General features: G+C 39.4%; 1 long non-coding RNA gene across 4 annotated transcripts; it reads left to right on the top strand.

Annotated features, from left to right (window-relative positions):
* The first annotated feature begins 1,719 nt into the window (after positions 1–1,719).
* On the top strand, positions 1,720–16,539 carry LOC107076672 (uncharacterized). Of its 4 annotated transcripts, XR_011189621.1 has the most exons (6): positions 1,720–1,945; positions 4,000–4,320; positions 5,108–5,422; positions 6,789–6,893; positions 15,807–15,986; positions 16,254–16,536. It is a non-coding gene; the product is annotated as an uncharacterized lncRNA (long non-coding RNA). The 4 variants fall into 4 exon arrangements; XR_011189620.1 differs by having other exon boundaries at positions 1,721–1,945; positions 15,807–16,538; XR_001477852.2 differs by lacking the exon at positions 1,720–1,945 and adding an exon at positions 3,339–3,576 and having other exon boundaries at positions 15,807–16,539.
* Positions 16,540–24,832: the final 8,293 nt, after the last annotated feature.

Below are 24,832 nucleotides of genomic sequence, written 5' to 3'. Positions count from 1 at the left end.
TCATTTTCTGTTTCTTTTTGGGACATCTGACTTGGCTCCCACGTTTTTTTCCCCCTTTTTGTTGCTGTTATTTAAAGTACAGTGCATAGTGTTCCCATTTCATTTCACACCTCTTAATTGGCCTCTCTTTCTGTCCCCTGCTCCCGCCTCTCACTCCTCCTCCCTCCCAACCTTTGTTCTCCCGCTACTTTACCTTTGCCTACTGCCCTGTCTCTCTCACACCTGAAGAAGGCTCCACGGCCGAAACGTTGTGTTCTCTTTCTTCTTTTTTTCAGCATGGAATAAACCTATTACTTGTTCCTTTATAGTGTTCCCATGTTACATGCAATGACTTACATAGATTTCTGTATGTTGAAAAGAAGGTGCCTGTGTACATTGCTCCCTTGTGTTGCTTAACCTGCAGAATCCCTTATTTTCCTTACTGATATGTGAAATGTCAAGATATCAGATATCTAGATAACCTACTTGTAAAGGGTCTTAGATCAAAGCCACTAGCAAACTATTCAATTGCTTCATTTGAAGAAAATGACCAGTTATTTTATATTGTGCTTTGTTTATTGACTCTTATTAGTTTGTGACTTTTTCAACTACTCCTATTCCTAAACTTGTATGCATATACAAAAACTGTCCTTTCCTTTTGCTAGCAGGCAATAAAGATGATTACGTGTTTTTTCATTTTCTTGCTTTGTGCATCATTCTTGTTGTTGTAATTATTAAAAGTGTTAATTTTGTAATTGGTGTTTGGACATCAGAGGCAGGTATTATGCAGACAGAGGAAATTCAGTGTTACAGTAGGTTTTGTCTATCAAAAGAGCCACTACACCCACTCCTATTTTTTGTGGCCCATTCTAGAGGAAGACTAGTTTACACTCCAATTAGCATTTCCTCAAAGTCATCCTCACTCATGGACACTGGAATAACATTGCATACCCAAGTTGTTGCACCCCAAAGCATGAGCATGTCAATTTTGGCATTACAATGTTTAGAGAAATCACTCTAGACAACTGTATTTCTCTCTCTATAGAATCATGTTTAAGCTAGATCAGGACATAATAGTGTTTAGTGAAACTAATATATTTCAGTTCCTTTTGTCATCCCATAGTGCTCTTTTCTGAGACTTAAAAATCTTTTTTCCCTGCCAACAAGATGTTCCGCTTCCTTTGTTTTTAATAAAAGCTAAAAACCTAGTTGGGATTTAATAACGAGATAAGATGATTAATCACTCCACTTTCTCTTTACAGTAGGCATCGTGATGTGTGTTTTTGCAAGTTACAGTACAATATGTACGAACATACAGTATAGCAGATAAAGTATACTATACAGTAGAAGGCTCCACGGCCGAAACGTTGTGTTCTCTTTCTTCTTTTTTTCAGCATGGAATAAACCTATTACTTGTTCCTTTGCAGCCTACGCATGCTGACGCAGCTACCCACCTGAACTATACAGTAGATGCTACCTATTCTGAAAAAAAGGACTTCAGAAGCAAGAAAGGTGCTCAGAAAGAATATTAACTGTATATATTTATATGGGTCATTGTGGGACGATTATATAGGTCATGTCTGTGCATTTGAACCCCTGGAGTAATCAATATTAGGTACAGTACATGTAATATTTCAAACTTTGCCAGCGAGACTGATGACCATCCCAATAACACGTACGCAGCTTGAAATACTGATTGAATTTCTTTGAAGTGAAACTCGTATTTTATTTCCTTTTGTGTTCTGGGTTTAGCAGTGTTGTAAAAGCTCGCTATGACAGCACTGAAGATGTTGGTGGGCGATGTGAGCTGAAATGCACGGACAGGAAGAAGGTGCAGGAAAGCCTGTCAGCACAATACAGGAAGCCTTTGAGTTCTGCTGAAGTCTCATTGTCACAATGGGTTCACAGGTGAAAAAATCACTTTTTTTCATCTATGCTGTTTTCAGGAGTTTTACGTCTTTTACAGGTAAGACTATTGCTTTTTTCGAAAGCTGCAAAAAGCTTTTTTTTTTGCCCTGGACAGGTCATACAGTGATTTCAGGCTATGAGTTGTGATATGTGGAAAGGGACATATAGTAGAAAATACCTGTCAAAATACAAATTTACCAAATAATGTCAAAAGAAAATATTGTTAATGTTCTTAGTTATTATTTAGGGGCAACCATCAAACTTGTGGATTGTGGCTTGCCAGGACCGGGGCTGGTCGACCAGGACTGGTAGAGACTAATAGTCTCGAAATAATTATATTTGACAAGCCCTAACATTTATTTGGTTTCCGATTCTTGCGAAGCGTCACAAAAAATAATTACCCAACATTACTTTAAGACTCTGTCTCTCTGTTGTGAAAAGAAAATGCAGGGACTCGGATTCTGTTTGGATACAAGTTAAAAATAATTAACAAGTACGAGGCAAGAACAGACTGCAGTGTAGAAGTCTACTGTATTCTGGGGGATTTCCAAAGCTTACTATTTGTTTTTTTTGTGTTTAGTCAGCATGTTTACATTATATTTTACTATCAGAAAGGTCCACAGTGCAGCTGTACTCAGTGTCTCTACGTTGGTGGCTTGGTGCTCTGCTATTGATTAAGTAGCTCAGATTATGTGATGTTCCCTTGTCTAAATATGTTTTACCCCTTCTTTCTCTTTGTTTTTTAACTAAAGTCCTGTAATGCAGATTGTGTGTCTCTGAAAGGAGTGAATGTGGTCTATTGTGTTCTGTAATTATTTTTGAATTTCCTCCTTTGTGTGGTTAATTATAATAAATCAAAATAAAATATATATTTTTGAAAAACAGATAGCAAAAGAACAATGTGATAAAAGTGTGGGGAAAGCAGGGAAAGCACTGAAAGAACATTTTGCCCAATGAATCATGGAGGAACATCATTACTGTATCACGGTTTGAACTGCATTTTTGAGTTCAGACTCAGATATAAAAAAGACTGAGGGTTAGGGATACATCACCAGTTAGGTATCTAAAGGTGAGAGAGATGTGGTATTAAACAAAGTTGGAAATTAATTTATAAATAATATACTGTACAACCTTATTATGGTGTCATTTCTGAAACATGAAGAGGCCTTGATTTTTTAGTGTTTTAAAAGGAGGATTAAGAGTATCAAGGAAGGACAGTTACTATTAGCTTACTGGAATTATTCATATGGAAAATTCTAGGTTATTTTACAATTAAATAGTTAGAACAAAGCGGAAGTCATGACTAGTTTTAAGTGATATATTTAGCAATAACACAGGTCATTTGTCTATCATTTAACATTGTCTGTAGAATAAGTATCAGTTTCACAAAAATTATCCAAGTTACCAGGGAATTCTTGTTTATAGTGATCCATCTGTCTGATCAATTTTAGTTGGGTTCTGGTCCCTCTGCTACGCTGTCAGGGTTTCTGAAAGGGGTGAGCTGTTGGACCCCCTGTGCGAAGCCGTGAGGAAGGGAGTCCGAGCAAAAGTAAATCCAAGATTGCAAATCCAGGTCGCCAGGCAAGAGCCAAGTCAAAAGTAGAAGAACCAGATTGGGTAGTCAAGGGGGAATAGTGGCGAGCACAAGAGAAAGCTGTGGAAGACTTCTCAATAGTGAGCGTACAGTAGGTAAGCCGGTGAAGAGTGTTTAAATATTAAAGGGAGAGGCACGTGATTGGATCATTAGTTCCTGGGTGAGCGCGTGTGGAGTTTAGTATGCGTGGGAATGCCAGGGCGTTTACGGGAGAAAGTACGAGTCGTGACATTTCCCATCTCAAAGGATTTTACAGCGAGTGTGGTTGCAGCCGGGAACCTTCTACATTAAAGTTCCCAGGATGCAGAAAGGTACTGAAAGCTAATACAAGTCTGATGAGACGGACTTTAGAAGAAACTCTAAAACGTAAAAGAAACCAGAACATTCAAAGACTGAAATCATCCCCGATCGGAGAGGCGGCTTGGTAAAAAGAAGTGATAAGAGAGACAGCAAGATAAGGGAAAGTAAAAGAATAAGAGCTTGTTTTGCATTATGTTTTGTTATTTCTGACACCACAGATGCCGTTCCTACCATCCGGGCAAACCTTGGGAGTACAGTTAATCTTCAGTGTTCATCAGCTACTGCTTTTCCCAAAGCATCGCAGGTTGTAGTTCAATGGAAAAGAGTCGGAACGTCTAGGGCCACCTGTGGACACATTGTGGACCAAGGCAATATCACAAAGCAAAACTGCAAGGAACGAATGGCAATATTAGAGAACCACCAACTGCAACTGAATGATCTCCAGATCAGTGATGCAGGTCAATATAACTGCACCGTTTCAAGACAAATACCTCCACCAACAGAAGAAAAAACAGATTATCTCATTCTTCGGGTCGAAGGTACTTCTATTTACTTTTATGTTTGCTTCTTATAGCTATTGTGTGTAACAACAATATATTTTCTCTCTTCTGAGCCAGCTACCTACTTCTGTCTTTCTTTTGGGTTGGGGGAGAAATAGTTGTTATTCTCACACAGTACCATCCTCTTTTCTCTTCTGCTGAAATTGAGATAGCCTGACCCTTACAGGAACTGCGCACTGCTCTGCCACTTTCTCTGTTCCTCACTGCGCTAGTAAGGTAGAAAAAACACTTTCATGCTCTGCAGCAGTGGTGAAGACCCTTGGAAACTTTCTCAGAAGTAATCTCTTGTACAGTGCAGAATATAAACACTATTACCACTCCTAAAAACTCCTTCTAAAGCATGAGTTTCTGATGTTTATTTTTTCTAGCAAGTAAAGGTAAGAATCTATCTCTGTTATTTATTAATCTTAAAATACCTTTATGTGTAAGATTATAACAGAGTATCTTTTTAATAGAAATTATAGAATATTAATTTAATCATAGTTAGTTTTTATGTATTGTAGAGCTACACAAATTACATTTTTACTAACAAGGATAAAATAAAAGCACAGAAGATTCCTCCTTGCCTCCAGTTAGAATTAATTCACTTGGTTTTTGAATCACCCTTAAAGTGTATTGTACATGATGGTCACATGACATAACATAACATCCCTTACTGTGTCTGCAGATTTCCATGTAATTCTTAACAGGCAGCATAGTTACTTGCTTAAAGATAGAAAAGTACTATTTGTGTGGAAAGTTTGCTGATGTGATATGTTTTCCAAAGCTTCCCCAGTTATCAGGCTGGAATACCTGAACACCTCTGGCAATAATTCTGGGACATGCAAGCAACTGATCTGCAAGCTCAAGTTCCTCAACTCATCTGAAGTAAACTTCACCTGGACAAGAAATGGAGAAAGGATATATAAAGGCGTTAAGAGCGAGGACCCTGTTCAATCAGATGATACCTATTTCAGCGCAGCTGGTTACCTGACTCTTTGCAAACCTGACTGGAAAGAGAGTGATGTTATACAGTGTACTGGAAACTACTATAATGATTCCATTATTCTCAAGGAAGGCAGCATCCTTCATAACATCACAGGTAGGTGCTTCTTGTACTACAGAGTGGCTTGGGTGTGTACCAATAAGTTAGTGTACCCAAAAGACTACCAAAAACAAGACCCAGTCTTTCGTGCAGATCAGTTTCCATTCCCTCTGCCTCTGCAAAACATGATTATTTTAATAATTTTTTATTAATTTCCCTTTTTAACTTGTTTAAGGGAAATAAAGTACAAGTGTCCTCATACAGATTTTGAATACTTGGATATAAAAGCTTGAAACCTAAATGTGAGGTTTGCACAACTGTACAGAGCTGTAAGGCATCAGGAAGGAAGAAGCTGGCTTGAGGTCCAGCTGACAGAAGTGGTGTTCAGATGTGAGACTTCCTTTTCAGTTAGAATGCACAGGTTTCTAGTGATTAGCTGTAACTTCTTTTTCAGTTCTTTCAACTAGATTGTGTTATTTATTTAAGAGCCTATTGAGTTAATATACAGTGGTTAGTGACACATTGAACCAAAGGCGTGATGTGAGATATTGTATGTTGTGACCAGAGGAGGGAGCAGGGATGCATTGCTGTTGATACCTGTTTATTCTGCAAAGCACAAAGACAGATCACTGGCTCTACAGGTGCAGTGTGATGATGTGAATTTTGATGGTGCTGAAAGTTGGACACAAATTTTTCAATCTTCTGCATCCTTTCGTAAAGCTTCATTTAGACCGGCTGCAGCCCTGGTTCTGCTAAACCTTTAGTGATGCAGGTTTTTTAGTTTTACATTTTCAGTGAGCGGAGATCTGAAAAGCGTGCTAACTCCTCCCAATTAAGCAATTTTAATAATTCTGAAAATGCTACAATTCGCCAGGACTGGAGTTACATGTCCCTGATCAACACCGGCAGTGCATCATAATCTTCATTGAACGATGAAGAATTTGATGACAAGTGATGAGAAGTGGCCACACCCTCCACGAACACTGATAGAGTAAGGTTCAGTCAATGAGGAAGGCGTGGCCACACCCTGGACTGATACTGATGGAGGAAGGCGCTATCAAAGGAGCAACAATTTACTATAAGAAAATGTGTTAAATAGAAGCTGCCTGCTCCTCGGGAAGGTGTTATTAGTGAGATACCTACTATGACCATACAGGAGGTATCACTCCAGCACCAATGGGCCAGTACATACTGAAAAAAGCAGAGTAACTTTCAATGCATCACTATCAAATCATGACAACAGTGTGATCAAATATAGAAAACTGTCTTAACACTGGTAAATACTCATCATTTTTAAACATGGGAAAATCATACGAAAAAAAAAAAATTCTGCAAGTTTCATGACAAACCCTCATAAGGGCAGACAAATTAGAAGATATACTAAGTTGTTTTAATATTCTGATGTCATTATCTTGCCTTTCAGATAAGAACTGCTGCAACCTGAACTTCATAATCATCATAGTTACCTCTGCCTGTCTGTTGACAAGCATAGTGGTTGGAAGCTCTCTTTTTCTCTGCTTTTGGAAACGTAAGCCTTTTTTAAAGTCATTTTTTCTATACACACTATGATATAAAAATATCAGGCTTATACATCAGATATGCCTTTAGGAATCTGCACTTGTGTTGTCTTTCAAGCCTCTCTTAGAATGTGTTTTAATGATACTGTGCCAGTGCTGAAATCCTTTCTCATAAGGACATAGATCACAGTGATCTCTGGTCACTGCCACGAAATACAGTTGGATACCAGTTTTGTACAGTGATGTGAAAAAAAGTACACCTCCTTAAATGTATAAGGATTTACATATTAAAATATATCTGACCTTCATCTATTCCTCACCAAGTCCTAACATTAGATAAACCTAACCTTTTGTGACAGATAACACACATTTTGCTTTTTCATTATCAAACAAACAGCCAACATTTCATAGCCTTGTGTGAAAAAGTAGGTGCACTTCATAATTCGGTAATGTGTGAAACCCCCTTTAGCAGAAATAATTTGAAGTACACTTTTCCTATAAGAGTTTATCAGCCACTCACATCCCCTGGGAGGAAGTGTGGCCCGTTCCTCCTTACCAAATTGCTTCAGCTCGGTGAGGTCATTCCTTTATGCACAGCTCTCTTTACGTCACAGCATCTCAAGGGGGTTGAAGTCTGGACTTTGACTCGGCCATTCCAAAATTATTTTCTTTTCTGGTACTTTTCTTTTTCAGCCATTCAGTTGTAGATTTACTGGTTTGGGATAATCCATTTATGGCTAAGCCTTAGCTGTTTGACAGGCGGACTCACCTTTTCTTCTAGAACGTGCTGGTAGACAGAGGAATCCACGGAAACCCATTCTTGTTCAGTCTTTTCCTAATTGTAGAATCATGAACTCTAACATGTACCATATTGACAAAGGCCTGTAGATCCATGGATGAAGCTTTTAGGTTCCTTGTCATTTCCAGAAGCATCAGTTGGTCTGATCTTTGGGGTGAATTTGCTGGGACACCCACTCTTGGGTAGATTGGCCATCTTGAACTTTTTGAATGTGTCAATTATCTTTCTCACTGTGGAATGATGGACTTCATATTGTTTGGAAATGGCTTTATGATCCTTTGCCGACTCATGAGCAACAATGATTCTTTCTCTGAGACCATCACGGATATCCTTTGACCTAGGCATGATGCATTAGCACAAACCTGAATGCTCCAGATCAAACTGACATAGTTTATGATTTTATATATAGGTGGAAGCACTTCCTGTTGATTAACCAAACGTGCACTTGATGAGCAGCACCTGATTTTAATTACCTTCTTATGGATATGGAAGCAGTTAGGGTGCACATGAGGTTAGATTTATCTACAGTACTGATAGGATTAGGTGAGAACTAGGTAAAGGTCAGATGTCTTAATATGCAGCAATACAGAATCTTAAGAGGGTGTGCTTTGTTTTACACATCGCTGTACTTAATATTTGAAAAAGAAACATTAGAAATTTGTGAGAGCTCTCTCAAACACTCCCAACAGTGATGACTTCCCAAGTAGCATCTTTAAAGCACACATTCAGAGGGAACTCTTTCCACACACCTGCCTAAATCTTTGTGTGTTTAATTTCAAAACGGTTTTAAAGTCAGGGATTCAAAACCAAAACAAAAATGAAGGACTCGGTGTATGACAATTCCTTAAGCTTTTAATAATTAGCCTGACTTATGAACAGATTTCTGAGTTGTTGCTGTTGTTGTTTTAAAGTTCTGGAAATACTTTCAGTGATGTGCTTTAGGTCAACACTTCCTTGCTGTTGATCTTAAATCGCAACATCTTATCTAAGTTAAAGATTTCTAACATTTTTAAGTGGGCTGTGGTTGACAGCATCTCCATTGCTCTTTTAAAGCACCTCTTTCACAATGGAAAAAAGTAGTCACAGAGCTAGTCTGAGTCTGGGAGAGAGGTGTGTTGCTGAGTGGGAGATGTAAAGATCAATTTGGAGGACAAAAAGGCTTGGTGAGTGGTCAGAAGGAAGCTATTAAAATAATAAATTATTTTTAAATCCACTTTTAATCAAAAATTTCTTAAGGTTTCTGGGATGCAAACAATTCTACTTTTAAATTCAAAGTGTTAGTTGCTATGTTTGACTTGTATGGTATCAGTTAGCTATTTCCATACTTCATATTTTCCTTTTTTTACTCAGAGATATGTTTTCTCTACCCCTTCTAACTTCTGTGTCTCATATTATTCTCCCACATTATATCAGTAAAAACAGTCAACAATGCCCTCAGATTTCACCTTAGTGATTGAGCATCAAACAACCTCACCTACGTTCATATATTTAGAATGGTGTTTCTAAATGACTTGGCTGACACATTTATCCAAAGTTTTTCCACATAGCATTGGTGGGGTAATGTTATTACTTTTGCTCCGAATTATACAGCTTGACTGTTATACACTGGAGCAATCTAGATGACTTTGCTCAAGGTTAAAACAAGAGAATCTCACCAAGGTTTTGAACCTACAGCCTTCCAGTTATAGATCACTGCTCCACAATGTTGCCCAATGTTTTTTTTTTAATGATGTTAATACAACATTCATGAAGAAATATAGTTTGCTCTTTTTGGAAATACCTTTTCTCTTTAATGAAAGTGATAAAGTCAGAGTATGCATCTACAGTAGGGGTATGTTGTCTTCATAAAATTCGACAATGAACAATGTTGACACAGAAAGGATGAGAGATGAGCTTTAAAAAGTAGGGCAGCCAGCCACAGGCACAAACAGCACCAGCAGTGTCCCCACACAGTCCTATAAGTTTCCATGCTGCACAGCATCACTAAAAAGAAAACAGAAATCCAACATTAGGGAACAATAGCCACAATACATCTATAACAATTGCTTAACTGTCCCAGTCTCCATTCTGTTTAGTGGATGAGGGAGTCTGTGTTCAGAACTCTGTTTAAGAACCATACACAGTAGGTGTGCACTCTGTGTACTGTAGGTTCTTATCCACATAGAACAAATGCAGGCTTGCTGCCTTTGTACAATTCTATAAGACTGCCCTGAAACAATAACCTGCTACCCAAAACTGTTATTAACCCTTAACTCAAAACACTGTAATAACCACTCAAAACACTAGAAACTTACAATTCTTCTTTGCTAACACAAGGCAGCCTGACCTCCACTTGAATTTAAGTAGGAATTGTATTGTTTATTAATTGACTTCTGAATTCATGGCATCTTGAAACATCATGGACTTTTTAATTTGCACTATCTTCATCGATTATGATTAATTTGTTATTTTTAAAACACTGGCACCAGGGGCGTAGCCAGGAACTGATTTTGGGGTGTGCCTGTGCAAAAGTGGGTGGCCCGGGTTCTAACTGGCCGTCCTGCCAGTATAATGCCACCCCTCCAATTTACAATGCAAATCTCGAGCGGTATAATCTAACAGCAGAATTAGCGGAACCTTATGTATATACGTACCGTCTCTCTCTCTCACACACACGGGTTAAGCAACAATTACCTAGGCTGCCGAACGCTACTGTGCCACGGCGGACAGAAACAAAAAAACAGTCAGTGCCTAACTCTGTTGTGAGGTGTTGGCCTTCTAGACCAGACGCAGGCGTCGGGGTTTGGAATTGAAAATATGGCGATAATCTCGAGAGTCGGCCATTTCCCGTTCAAATGCCAGCTAGTTTGCAAAGGTCTCTCGTATGAGGACTTTGTCTTTAGCTAAAGAAAAGCTGTAAGAGCTCATTTTCACTTGTTGCTTGTAACAGTTCTAATTATTTCGTATGCCTGCTTTTAGATTGTTCAGTAGTTTTACGAGTTTCTCTGAAATTAATATTTTATTGCAAAACACAATTAACACAACGCAAAACGCAAGATTCAAAATCCGTCCTAAATATTGTATTTAAAATACCATGCAGGGTTTACCTTGAGCTCCGTGAAGTTGCCCCCCCTACAGACGGCACAAACGATGAAACCCCCCTCATTCGTTAGTGCTGCGTTTGTGCCGGTTTGTGCTGCTTTCGTTCCCGAGATATAGCGCCTCCAGTGCCCCCGTCTGCCGAGTTCAAGCGTCTGTTACCAGTGCGAAAGTGAGTAACATTTCTGCAATTGTGTTCCTGTGTTTGCCCGGTTGGGGGCGGCGCTGGATTTTGCAATTAATATCAGTGTCTTCTGTGCGTTTCTGTGAGCAGGAAAATTAAATTTGTCACGAATGTCACATACCCTAATCAGAAGAGTTGCGGGTGTAATCTCAAAAAGCGAACACTAGCAAATAATTGCATGTTCTTACCAAGAGGTGGATGTTTCAATATATTTCAATATAGCGCCTTCTTGTCCTGAGATCTTTCGGTTGCGATCTTTTGATCAGTTGACCCCAGACTTTACACGAATAAACAGTCTTACAATTAGGGAGGAGTTACTATGTTTGTTCTTTGGGTTTGGTGTTTTCTTTTAATTTTTAACCGTTCTCGAAAATGTATTGCTTGTGTACTCCTTTCATTGGTGAAGAGACACCAGTTTCCAAATTACCGCTGGTGCAAAATTTTTAGGTATTAGTTTCAAGATCGGTATAATTTAACAATAAAAAACAAAATTGAAAGCACGAGCATAATAATATAATGATCATAGACTTTAAATTTCTACTTTTGAAGTACAGAGCAGAAGGTGTTTCCCCTACCCTAAATATACGATTACAATTACTCAAATACCATGTACTGTATTCATTACAGAAAGCAGCGGAGACGGTTATAATGCAAATAAAAATGTAGTTATTTCGAAGAGTACGGAGCATTGTGAATCAATAAAGAAGTTAAAAAAATAAGCCGATGTAGTTATTTTGCAAATAAGTAAAGCATTTTTAAAACAGCTTCTCATTAACAGTAACCAAGCCGATCCACCTGGCGCTGCTGGCTTGAACAGCTCTCAGACCCGTGATTGGCTAAACCCCCGAACAGCTCGGGCCGCGATTGGGTGAAGAGTGAGAATCGACACTCTGATTGGATAAAGCGCCACAGCGGAAGTTCCGAGAACATGTAGATACACAGGTGATGGATGTTCTTCCTGGACCAAATACTGTAGCCCCGGTTAACCATGTGTGCTGTATGAGCGCGCTGGATATACAGTAACACATCCATTGGTTTCCAGTTACTAATCAATCTAAGAGAACTCGCACTGAGGTCAAAACTGAATAGCAGACAAAGAATGTCATGGCATCCACAGGGCGTTCACGACTCCGATAGGTGCGCTCATCACGATCACATTGTGATACCCATCGCGACTGGCGTGGCGCCACTGTCGTGACATTAAGTCCATATATATCGCGATATGGTGTACCCCGACAAAACGCCCCACCCCCATCTCGCGACATAAAGCCGCATACCGCGATATCCCGCCCCCATGTCGTGACATGAAAGACCCTATATCGCGATATGACCCGCCCAGCCAAAACGCCCACCCCCCATGTCGCGACATGGAGCCCATATATCGCGATATGACCAAAACCTGTCACGCCCATGTCGCGACATGGAAGACCCTATATCGCGATATGACCCGCCCAGCCAAAACGCCCACCCCCCCATGTCGCGACATGGAGCCCATATATCGCGATATGACCAAAACCTGTCACGCCCATGTTGCGACATGGAGCCTGCATATCGCGATATGCCTGATATGAGACCTTTGTTGCGACAGCGGTGCCAGGATGGCATGGAAGCAAGGCGCCAGTCGTGATATACACTGCCACGATATACACGCCTTATACATGGGGTCCCTATCATGACATGCTCCGGAGGTCTTGTCGCGATGGTATCCCACAGTTATGCGTTTGGCAACAGCGTGTCACGGTAGGGAAAGACAAGGAAAACGTGCCTTAGAAAATAAAAAACACAGGTCTTACAATCACGGTGATTTTACATACATTACAACATGTCTTAGTATTATTCACATCTAAGGAGGCTCATATGTTTATGGATATTGATTGTCTTTACAATGTTAAGGGTACGAGCTGAACTGTAACAGAGCGCTTGAACTCGGCAGACGGGGTCACTGGAGGTCAAAAAAGTCACCGTGCATAGTAACGTGATCACCGGAAAAACAAGGCGTTATTACTTTCAACAGCACGAACCGGTACAAACGTAGCACTAACGAAATGAGGTGGGTTTCATCGCTTGTGCTGTCTGTAGGGGGGCAACTTCACGGAGCTTTTACCTTGACTATAAATATTCAGCGGATTGAGCGTAACATGCTGTACCAGAAGAACGTGCACGTATGGGTTTCAGAGGTTGGAGTAAATGCATCGCCCCAAGGGTAATATCGAGTGAGGCGCCATGAGAACAAAAACTGCGAAGGTATTCAAATATTAAGTTCTGAAGATCTTATTTGATCCTTCATGATGCTTTTAAACTTGTATGAAACCCACGACATTAGTATTCTATTTTCGATGCCCAAAGACACCTAATTTGGAAATTCGTGACTTTCCACAAGACTTAACACTGAATTGTTATAGTTGCATTACAGTGCTAACCAATTCACCGTACCTTTAATTGCTAATAAAAGCGTCAAATACATACTTTGGATGTATTTTAGCTCTGTAAACGTCGTCCACTTAAAATACTGCAGGGCATTTAGAGGCGATCTGAATAGTTATATGTAAAATGCACACTCGCATCTATCCGTCAATATAATATCTTAATGTTATTCATGCATTCCAAAACTTGTAGGTCGAGCATGTATCGAGCTGCTACAAGCAAACGCGTGCACTGACAGAAACTATTCGGGAAGTCAGGCTGTACTCCTTAAAACCCAAGACGCCTGTAGCATCTCATGTGTCTCATTTGTTTCGGGACTGGTCTAGTCATCTACAGGCGGCTTTTTGGAAAACGTAAATATATGCATTTGTTTTGCCAACTTGGCTAATAAACCAAAAACCTGGCGCTAGATAGCTCTAAGAGGGTCTGACCACAACGATAGCTAATTAGGCTACGGCTACACATGCACCGCCCCACGGTATTTACATAATTTTCTTCTCGGTCACAAAAGATACAGCGAGCCAATTGCAAATCACATAAGATGAAAAAAATCAAGCACGTAACATTAAAAAGCAAATCATGTAACGCAAACAAGGGGGGAGGGGGGGAATCTTAAATTACTTTGGACTGATTGTGTAGGCCTAGGAACAATCAGGGAGGGTCTGGGCCACCCAAACCCAGCCGTGGCTACGCCCCTGATTGGCACTGAACATAGTTTTATAAGGTTATGTAGACAGGAGGTGTTTGTACGCAAGAACCTGACAACTGCTGTTATTGTATTGGAAGATGCTGAGCTCCTGTAATCTGAAATATGTTAAACAGCGTGGACAGAATTGTTATTTGCGATGGAATTCTTAATGTCAGTTTTGATCATTTTTCCCCTTTATGTAATGAGTTATGAAATACGTTAGTCAAATCAGGATTGGGTAATAACATTGCCCCACCAATGATATGTGAAAAATAATTAAAGGGGAGGCAAACAAATAATTGAGAAAACGGATTATGTAGAATTTACAAATCACAACTTTAATTACATAATTTTATCACTACTGTGCTTTTAACAGTTTAACAGAGCCTGTGTCAAATGTACATATCAGTGACCAGCTTTTCCCTTTAGCTTACAGTACATAATGTCAGTTAAAAAGCAGTTCTTCCTGGCACAGGAACAATCCGTGGAAATAAGATAAAGAACAGGACAGATTTTTTTTTTCTTGAGCAAGGAAAATCTTGCACATTGGGTTGTTATTTTCAGACCCCACTAGATGGCGCTGCTGAATAAGTCAGAGGACAGAAGGAACATTTAACTGGTCTTTAGGTTCCCCTGCAATTACACCAGCAACCTGAAAACACAGAGATTGAGTGACATTTAAAACATGACTTTATATAGAGGGTTAGCAAGTATTGATATATAAAATTGATTTGATCTGACATCTTTATAATTGTAATTATTTAAGACTATGGACTCAAAAAATAAATTGCTTGCACATCAATGAATGTGGTTCCTCAAATAAATGTTTAAAAAAGCACAGATCAGATCTTCTAAATTAATTATTCATGAGTGATGCTATATTGCATCTGTGACCTGTAAATGAAATGATGGTTACCTGTATGTGTTCTGATTTCACACACTCTGCCATGAGTCCCGATCAGTCATTTCACCTCTGTGATCCTGAAGAAATACAGCCCAGACTTAACAAAATACTACATCTATGTTTATCGAGGTAACATAATCAGCTAAAGGAAACTCTTTCTGTGTTCAGTGGTTCGTGTAGCACAAACTTTAAAGGACTTGCATGGTGAAAAATCTATTCAATCCAAAACTATAAGCCTAACTCTCAGCACAGGAGTAAAACAAATATTTATCGCAATCTAAAGTATTTCTGTCATCCTCAACAAAAAAACTTTGGTCTTGGTTTCAAAATGTCCCAAACTGGCAGGATGTGATAATAAAGATAAGCTCTCTGCATTATATGCCTACTTACAAAGATGTTTATCAGACACCTGCTGCTTCTGAATAACAGAGGTAACATTTTTCCACATACAGTATACTCACAATTACTAATAATTAAATCACTTCATCTATAGAACTGATAAAAGCTTATTGTTTTGGGTTTATAGTGATATAGTTAAATATAAATAGTTAATAGTAAGTAGTAGATAAATAGTTTATCTGACCTTCATTTTATTTAAGAGTTATGAGTTACTTTGTCACATTTTCATATCGGTAGAAATATTCACATAAAGGTCTGCCACACTAAAAATTACAGAAAAGCATTCTAAAGCACAGTGAAACCAGGAGAAATGTCAAAGAGAAGCAAGTGTTCTGTTTTAATATGGTAACTCCATAGCAAAATTCAAAATAACGTGGTAACTACCATACTTAATTCACTAACGATAATAATTTTATTTTTTGTTTTGTTTTTTTGTCTGTCTCTGCAGGTGCCAGACTGAGAGCCAATGACAACAACAGTCCTACAGTGTTTAATAACAAAGTGTATGAGAACTTCAGTTTCAGTACCGCAAGAACACAGAGGGCTGAGACAGACCAGAGCAGTCATTGTATCTACGAGAATTAACTTTCTCCTGTTGACAAAATGGTGTATAAGTTGGACTTGTAACGTAAAATTATGTTTATCTGGTTTCTCTTTGCAACAGCTGGTTAACAGCCAGCCTTTTACACCTGTATTTGAGCAATCGCTATAATATAGCTGTGCACTACAGTTCTGTGCTGAGCTCCAGCTAATGGTGTCAGACTTACACCACAACAGAGAGCAAAATCCTAATTAGATACTTGTGGTGTCATATTCTCAATGTATGTATCTTTAAGGTATTTTGTGTGCATTCACTGTATTCATTTGTTTCTTCTATATTGTTTTGTATTTTCAGAATAAAGCAAAAAGCTTTAAGCTCTGAAATATTACATAAACAGCAAGTCCCCACTCGATAACATCGATAGGCATTAAGAAGTGCTTTGATGGTAATAGGAGGCAAAAAGGAATTTGTTATTAAAATACTGTGTATACGGTACAACAACATTTGTTACAGTCTTTGTTCTTGGCTCACGCAATAAATGTAATATTAAAAAAATAAAACCTCTTTTAATATTAATACGATGGTATTTATGGAGTTTTTACTCCATTTTGTATCTGCCACTTGGTAAATAACATTACACTTCATTTTGGCCCTCAAAGTGTTTGTGATATCGCATTCTTTTCACCTTCGTGTGCAATCGATTCTCAGATATAATGGCCCTATCTGATGGTATCCAACTTGCTGTCAGACTCCGTGAACATTGGCTTCAGGTCTAAGAGCTGTCCATGAGCCTGAAGCTCTTTCTCATTGTCCCATTTCTGAGCACATCAGAGCAAAGAGGAAAGCTAAAGGGAGTTTCCAAATATTTTCTATAGTGTCAGAGCTGTTTTTACTGACAACAGCTCCCCCACATTCCAACACACACTTCTTTATTCTTCCCTTTCAGGATAAGAGGCGTAGGTTACTGCATGAGAAGGTCTATGCGTGGCCTGACTGCTTTGCCAGTAATATGAGCCCACAGTTCTGTTAGCTCACACCTTGTTCATAGGAAGGCAGAAAAAGGCAACTGAAATGATGTCATGGGTGATATTTTAATTTGACTAAAAAGGGGGGCTGACACTTGTGAAATGAACGCTTGTGGGTTGCCTGCAGGCAATATGTTCTTTATTGTGTAGAGCTCGTTACTTACATGGTTAATTAATATAACATCCGTTGCTCTTTTCTATCCTCCAGCAGTACAGCAACCGAATCTTAAACACGGAAAAACAAAATCAGATCGTTTTCGTTTGTTAATGGCTGAGGTTCAAAAAATATTTGCTGTAATTTGTGCTTCCAGTTAGAATGTGACTGTAATTTTATTTAGACAGGAGAGAGATTTTTGATAACATGTACAAGCTACATTTCAAATTGGGGAAATAAATTATCTGCCATCGTGGAGAGACATTATGCTTCACACCAACCTAGAGAGCAAGAAATGCTTGAAGTGTGAAGGCTCAAACCATAGGAAAAGCCTATAATGAAAACAGGCCTTCAGTTCCATCAGAACACTGGACACCTCTGAGTGATGTGAAAACTAGAAAATTACCACTTTAAATGGAAAATGTGTTTTTGTGTCTGCACTGTTTGTGTTTTTATAAACAGGTCTAAACTAACTTGGAGTTCAGCTCCATTTTATGTTCCTTTTATTGCTAGCAGCAATTGCTAGAAAGAACATGATCTAGATTATCCCTTTCAGCACTGCTGAGAGAAGTGGAGAAAATCTCTCTATATTATTAATTATGCAAATTCACTGAATGGAAGTCAACCAAGCCACTTTTAGTTCAGGTGGGTAGCTGCGTCAGCATGCGTAGGCTGCAAAGGAACAAGTAATAGGTTTATTCCATGCTGAAAAAAAGAAGAAAGAGAACACAACCTTTCGGCCGTGGAGCCTTCTTCAGGTGTGAGAGAGACAGGGCAGTAGGCAAAGGTAAAGTAGCGGGAGAACAAAGGTTGAGAGGGAGGAGTGAGAGGCGGGAGCAGGGGACAGAAAGAGAGGCCAATTAAGAGGTGTGAAATCAGAATGGGTGCAGAGAGGTGTGAAATGAAACTTCCAATGAATGGTAGAAAATTTAAAAGAACAGTAGTCTGTCGTTAAGGGAAGGGAGAATGTGTGATCCTAGCTGCAGAATAATTTTAGTTTCGGTGGTCTTTCTGATGTATGAGTTCGGAAAACCATCTTTGAGAACACAGACGGAGAGATTAGAGTGGTCGTGGCCGTCAGAGGTGAAATGAGAAACAATGGGCTTGGAGAGATCTTTAATCTTCACAGCCCTGACGTGTTCTCTGAAGCGGTCTCCGAGTCTCCTTCCTGTTTCTCCAATGTAGATGGCTGGGCATTTACTGCAAGAGATACAGTAAACAAGGTTGCTGGAGGTACAAGATGCTGTCTGGGTGATCCGGAATTGTCCTGAGGGGCCTTGAATGAGTGTGGTGGTGGCTGTGTACTTGCAGGTGATACAAGGTGATTGCAGGTGATACAGGTGATACCACTTTTAGCCTAGCTGGTCTTAATCAGACTCATTCCCAACATTGTTTCCCAAAGCTGTTTAGATCATTAGCATACCCCTCTCGTTCGTCTTTCATCTCATGGATTCCTCCATCAGCCTCTCTGCACCTTGGCAGCTACACCAGTGGTTAGATTCCTCACTTTGCATGGGGCTTAAGGCCTTCGCACCTGCCGGACACAGGAGTGGCACTCAGCCAAGCAGGTCAAGTCCAGTCTCCCCGCGTGCGATCGTAACTCGTGCCGCTCCCCCTGCCCTGCTGGGATTCAGTCCAGGTTGCTCACCTGCTCCACGCACCCACGGAGTCACTCATCAGATGGACGATTAGTGTGCCACACCAAACAAACAGCCTCCTGCAGCAGCACTGTGTAATATGCACGCAACAGTCTCGTTACAAAACGCATCTAAATCATGAATGTCATTATATTCCTCTTGAAATATTATTCAGATTCCTCTATTCAGTAACTGAAGGCTGGGTGGACAGATGGACAAACTGACTTTCTAACTTAGCAATGAAATCACAAACTGGATTACCAGTAATTTTAATAATAATAATAATAATAATAATAATAACACCTAAACTTGTATACTGGAGAGAATTATACTGCTACCTGTTACAATCTTAATTCGATAAAATATATTGTTAAGTAAATACTTTCAATTTCAGTTATTCACTGCACGGCAGTGAATGACTCTGACAGTTAAGTGTGTTGTATTGATCTTCATGTTTCACTGCTTGGCTTTTTTGGCATTTTGAGTTCCAATAGAAGTCCAGTGTGCTCAAGCTCAGTCATTATCTGCCATGAACAGAGATGTTATCTCATTAAAACCGGAATTAAGGTAATAAAATGCACAGATCTTGACAGTGTTGAAGAGCACTGGTTCGCCAGGGTTCACAATGAACTTGGTAAGGGTGAACACACATTATGAAAACTCCTTAACGATCGCACTTTCAAGAAAGCTGTGCAACATTCGTTTATTATGTCTAAGTAGTTAGCTGCGTCAGCATGCATAGGCTACAAAGGAACAAGTAAAGGTTTATTCCACGCTGAAAAGAGAAGAAACACAATGTTTCGGCTGTAGAGCCTTCTTCAGGTGTGAGAAAGAGAGGAAAACCGGCAGCTGATAAGTTGATAAAGCAACAGAGAGCAAAAGCCAGGAGTGGAGAGGAGGTGGTGTCAGATCTGCTGCTAATAGGAACCGTGCACACAAACCGTTTCACCCCAATCAAACACCAGCTGGAAGCAATCCCCTCAAACGTCGCTGATCTACCCTTCTTCCAATCAGAGCGCCTCACTTGCAAACACACGCTCCATTTCCAAACCTACTTAAGCCTTCTCCGTTTCACACTACATCGCTCAAGATTGTTAGCTTCTTCGCAACTTCTCGTCTCGCTGGGATAAGCCTTTGGGACCTCGACTTCTGCTTTAGATAACCTTTGGTATCAAACCTGGAATTCGCCTTCGACTACGTCTCTGCCTAACGTTTTGGATTCGTCAGAAATCTCTCCTGACTCGGCTCCCCAACTCCGTACAGGGTTCTCCACTCGAACAACAACAACGCTGCCTGTGACAGGTTGGAGCAGGAGACGAGTAGTTTCTCTCACACCTGAAGAACGTTCCACAGCTGAAACACTTTCTTTCCTTCTCTTTTCAGCATAGAATAGACCTTGACTTGTTCTTTCATTATGCCATCTCGTGTTTTCTTCTCGCAATACAATACTAAAACTGAGCCTTAAGAATCTTTCTGGGACGTTTGCTTCAGACACTATGAAAGTTCAAGTCTAAGCGTTTTAAAATTGTACACATTATCTAACACTCTGCAGGTTAAGATGGGTTTTAACCAAGGTGTGGCCACTGTGAGCTGCAAACTAAAATGTTGTTCCATTTCAAACGTGCGGTTTGATGGTTTTCTGTACAAGCTGTCGTGCTGCTCACCAATGGTTGTTTAATGTCCTGGACCAGGCCCACACAAAGATGGAAGATGCTGTTCAGCTTTCTCACTAAATGAACCTTGTTAATGTGCTTTCATTCACCCATCCATTTTGTAGTGACATTTTAGATCAGGGTTGCACTTTCCAGAATGAATTTTGCCATGGACCTTGTCTATGCCACTCTCTAGAAATAAAATGTCCCAGTGACCTACCCACACTTAAGCTATGCTGTGTGTTTTTTGCTATCCAGTCTTTCAGTATGGTTAGTAGATTATAATGATCAGCTGCTTATTAACTTTGTTCTTAGGCTTTAGTCCACAGGGGCATGTGAGCTGTTAAAAGAAGCTCACCATGTGTGACCAGAGCTACAGTTTGTCATTCTCATGTTCTCGGAACAGATAGTGGGTGAGGTATTTGTGTATATAGTGTGTAACCACACTTGAATGTCATGTCTTTTGTGATGTTACAACAGATGTTCAGTGTATGGGGCTGAACAGCATTCTCACCCTCCAGTTTCCATTTTGAATGATAGCACTTATACAGGAGCTATAATGTGTGCAGGCAGTGCTGCCCCACCAGCAAGGACTGGGGGGGGGGGTTTACTTGCACTTAAATCGTTCTGTAACACAATGAACTGGATAACAAAGCAGTCAGTGAAAGGTGCTGTATGGCTGAAAAGATGAAGATTTAAAGGCTAGCTGTCTCTTTCCCATGTTCAATCACACACCACTGTCCAACCCTACCCCTTCCTTACTGTTAGTTGAACAGGCCCCCCCAGCTTCTACTTGTCTGTATGCAGCAGCCAACAAAGATCCCATGCAGACTGGTGAAAAACATAATGGGTCTCCAACAGCTGAGGTTTAACATGTCTAAATGTTCCTAAAATAAAAACAGCCATAACGATTTGATACCAACAGCTACTATTTTCAACACTCTTTAACAAAAAAGTTTGAACACTTAAACAGAAACCAATCGCCCTCGCAAAAAGGCACAACAGGGAGGAGTTCAGAGATGTGTGGTGGAGTCGGATTACTTTACAGCCTTAAAATATAATCTTGTATTGAATATGTGATGTAATGGACTATTTATCTTTTTTTTTTTTTTTTTTTTTTTTTTAGGCAACCAATGTAGAGGCTTAATTGTAGGAGTGATGTGCTGCCAAGGTCTAGTGTGGGTTTGAGTTCTAGCTGCAGAGTTTTGAACATATTGCAGCTTACTAAGAAGAGTGTTAGGGAGCCCATAGAGTAAAGAGTTGCACAAATCAAGCCATTAATTGTATCTTCAGTACCGGAGCCCATTTCAGCCTAGCTGCTGCAATAATTATTTCAGCTTTATGAATGAGCATGACCTAGATCTGAAGTTGCAGTGATGAACTCATGAGGAGCTGGCTGATATGAAGGTTACAATCCGTAGATGTAACACTTAATAGCACTGTTTTTTGTTATTTTTGTGAGAAAACCATACTGACAACTTATATGGTCTGTAATGTATTAACTGGAAGGAAGTGTTAAGCACGTGACCATCTGCAGAAGGAAACAGCCTAGATAAATGACATTAAAAAGCAATTACTTTCTTGAATGAAGTCATACCTGAAAGTAACAGGCAGCACTGCAAGAGACAGTGGAGAAAGCAGATGCATGGAGCAGGTAGAATTGTTCTTTATCGTTTTGGGAAAAAAATCATTCAAATATCCTGCTATTCTTGCAAAAATATTTTGCTGAGTGATTTTGACTTGCATGCTGCAATTTACACATGCAAAAATGTATTGCATTTGTCTGTTCATTAAGTAGTGTTTTAAAGGTACTAAAACATACTGTATCTACCCATCTTTTTCCCTACTGGTGCCTATCCCAGCAAGCAAATGGGCGCAAGGCAGAATTCATCGCGTACAGGATGCCAGTCCATCAGAGGGCAGACACAGACACAAACACCGACACACATACTTCGTCTATTTTTCAGTGGGATCAGTGGAAATTATAGGTGTGTGCTTCAAACTGTTAGAGCTAATGCACACAAATGGATGCACCCACAATTACAGACAGTATATGATACTCTACACATCATATACAGGACTTTACTGATAATCCAGTTTTAAATGATATTTTCTGTCTGTCTGTTTCTTAGCTTTTTAATGTTTAACTCAAATGAAGTCAAGGATTTTATTAAAAAGTCTGTTTTTAAAGTGGGGGGGGGGGAATCTTGGAAATCTTTCTTTCAAGATATTAATGTTTCCCTGTAAAATGGTGTATTTGAAGCACATTAATGCTGATAGACATTAAATAGTAATAGGATGGGATACCTCATTTTCTTACTTTGAAAAGACAAAAAACAAAAGTCCAGCAATACTGAAATAAAAAGTGCTTCTTTCAAAGACAATATGTAAGTTTTAAATACAAAGACTTACAAGTTTAAAGTCTTGAAAGATTTATTGAATGGTGTGAGATAGTGTAGTATACAGTTTTGTAGAGACTTTGTATGCTACACAACCTTCATGCTGAAAAGGGATTTCAAATCCTTAATGATTTGGTTCCTCTTTCTCACCTCAGAGGTTTTGTTCTTGGTTTTTGTGCCAGCATACATGCTGGGTCAATGGTTTAACAGTCTCTCTAAAATCTGAAAATTTTAGCCCTAACATGCTGAGGTGCTGAATAATTAATACTAGGCTTCTTTCTGCTGTGTAATTTATAATAAAATGGCATTGTAACATACTATAGGCAAGGATGATATTCTTCTAAAAATAATAGCAGGAAATAAACATTTCCACCAGCTCTAATGGGTTACAAGGTTCAAATAGTAATACACTGAGGTTATTCAATCAGATAAGAAAACCAAACAAGAAACAAGGCCTGTGCTATGCAAGAAAACTATAATGATGAATGATTCCACCCCCTAATGTCAGGGTGTAACCAAGTGTTGCACAGCATATTTTTATTCTTCTCACAGCTTGGTCATAGAGAAACAACCAGGCCTAAACTTTAAACAGAAAAACACATTTATTATCAGTACATGATACAACTATCCAATGCAGAATGTTACACAATGTACAGCAGTAATACAATGAGGGGATATTTCAAGGTCAGTGACAAATCAGAACCCTGTCTTCCATAGACAAAGAAAATCCCCTTCTCCCCTTAAACTCCTTACAAGACAAAGAGGAAACCTGCTCCATATTAAATTAAAAATGGATAATAACCAGCACTAAATGAACCCCTCTAACCAGATGCTCACAAATGAATGGGCACCAGTCTTACTATTCCAAAATAGGAGACATTTTTAGCCTAAGGATTCCACATTATAGGAAATCAGAATTTCCTCCAATAAATAAACATTTTAACTCCTTTATACTGAGGCTCAATACTCTTTCAATGTTCAGATTACCTGGATTGAATCTCATTTGTAAGTCTGATGTAAAAGCAAAGTCTCTCACAGCACAATCTTATGGGGATGATGATTCTTCTTCCTGGCTGTTGTCAGCTACTTGCCCTTTCTGTCCTTAATGTCTTGCTGTAGTTATCTTTTTCCAGTGATCCGTCCTTATGGAGGCTGGCATAATGACATCACTAGGAATGGTTTGGTCACTGATGAGTATTGATGTGCTAATATAGAGGACTTGATCTAAAGTGTAATCTAAACAGTGACTTTGTTAAACCTGAGTTAGTTGTTGGGTATTCTCAGTTTACCCTTGAAGTTACAGGTGACCCTTTAATCTGCAGCGATTGTGTTTAGCTGTAGTTTAGACTGCAACCTTACTCTGCAGTCATTACTGACATAAACATTAAAGAGGTGTAATCGTTTAAAAGAAATGAAATAATTCCGCTTTATTTTGTCTTTCTCAAAGCAGACTCCTCCCACTCGTCGGACACACAAGCACAGCTTTTCTCAAGAAACTTTCGTAGCTCTGACACTGCGGTTTCCTTCTTCCACCTCCACCCTCACTTGAACCCTGCAGTGCATTGCATTCAAGGGGAAGGTGCCAACAAGCATCACGTTTGCTGCCTACTGCACACGTATTTTAAATGTTTCATTTGAGAGCCACCATAAAAATGCAGTCCAGTTTCTAACAAGAGACTCCAGTACTCGGTAGTCTCATATCTGCTGATGTATAGTTTATTTATGAGTTTATTAGCTAGCTGTTATTATTTTGTCTTTTTCTTTCAGCATAAAAGTTAATAAAAACAAAATAAATGACCAAATAACTCCCAATATTGGTTCTTTCCTGTGGTCCAATATAATGTATCTTTTATGTCAACCAAAACTACAGCCACAGCTAAAGACCAAATAACGTTATTTAGAATTGCTTCAGTGCAAATAAAACAACGTTGAAAACCTGACAAATCAAGGAGGGAGATCTACTTACTTACCCATTAGGAAGTGAGAAACGTGGCAACACCATATCTATAACATTTTTTATGTTCCTAATACTCCAATCTGAGCAACACCAAGACTTTGAATGCTTC

Source organism: Lepisosteus oculatus, chromosome 5 (genome assembly GCF_040954835.1).
Source record: "Lepisosteus oculatus isolate fLepOcu1 chromosome 5, fLepOcu1.hap2, whole genome shotgun sequence".
NCBI lineage: Eukaryota > Metazoa > Chordata > Actinopteri > Semionotiformes > Lepisosteidae > Lepisosteus > Lepisosteus oculatus.
This window is presented reverse-complemented; position numbering and strand designations above follow the sequence as displayed.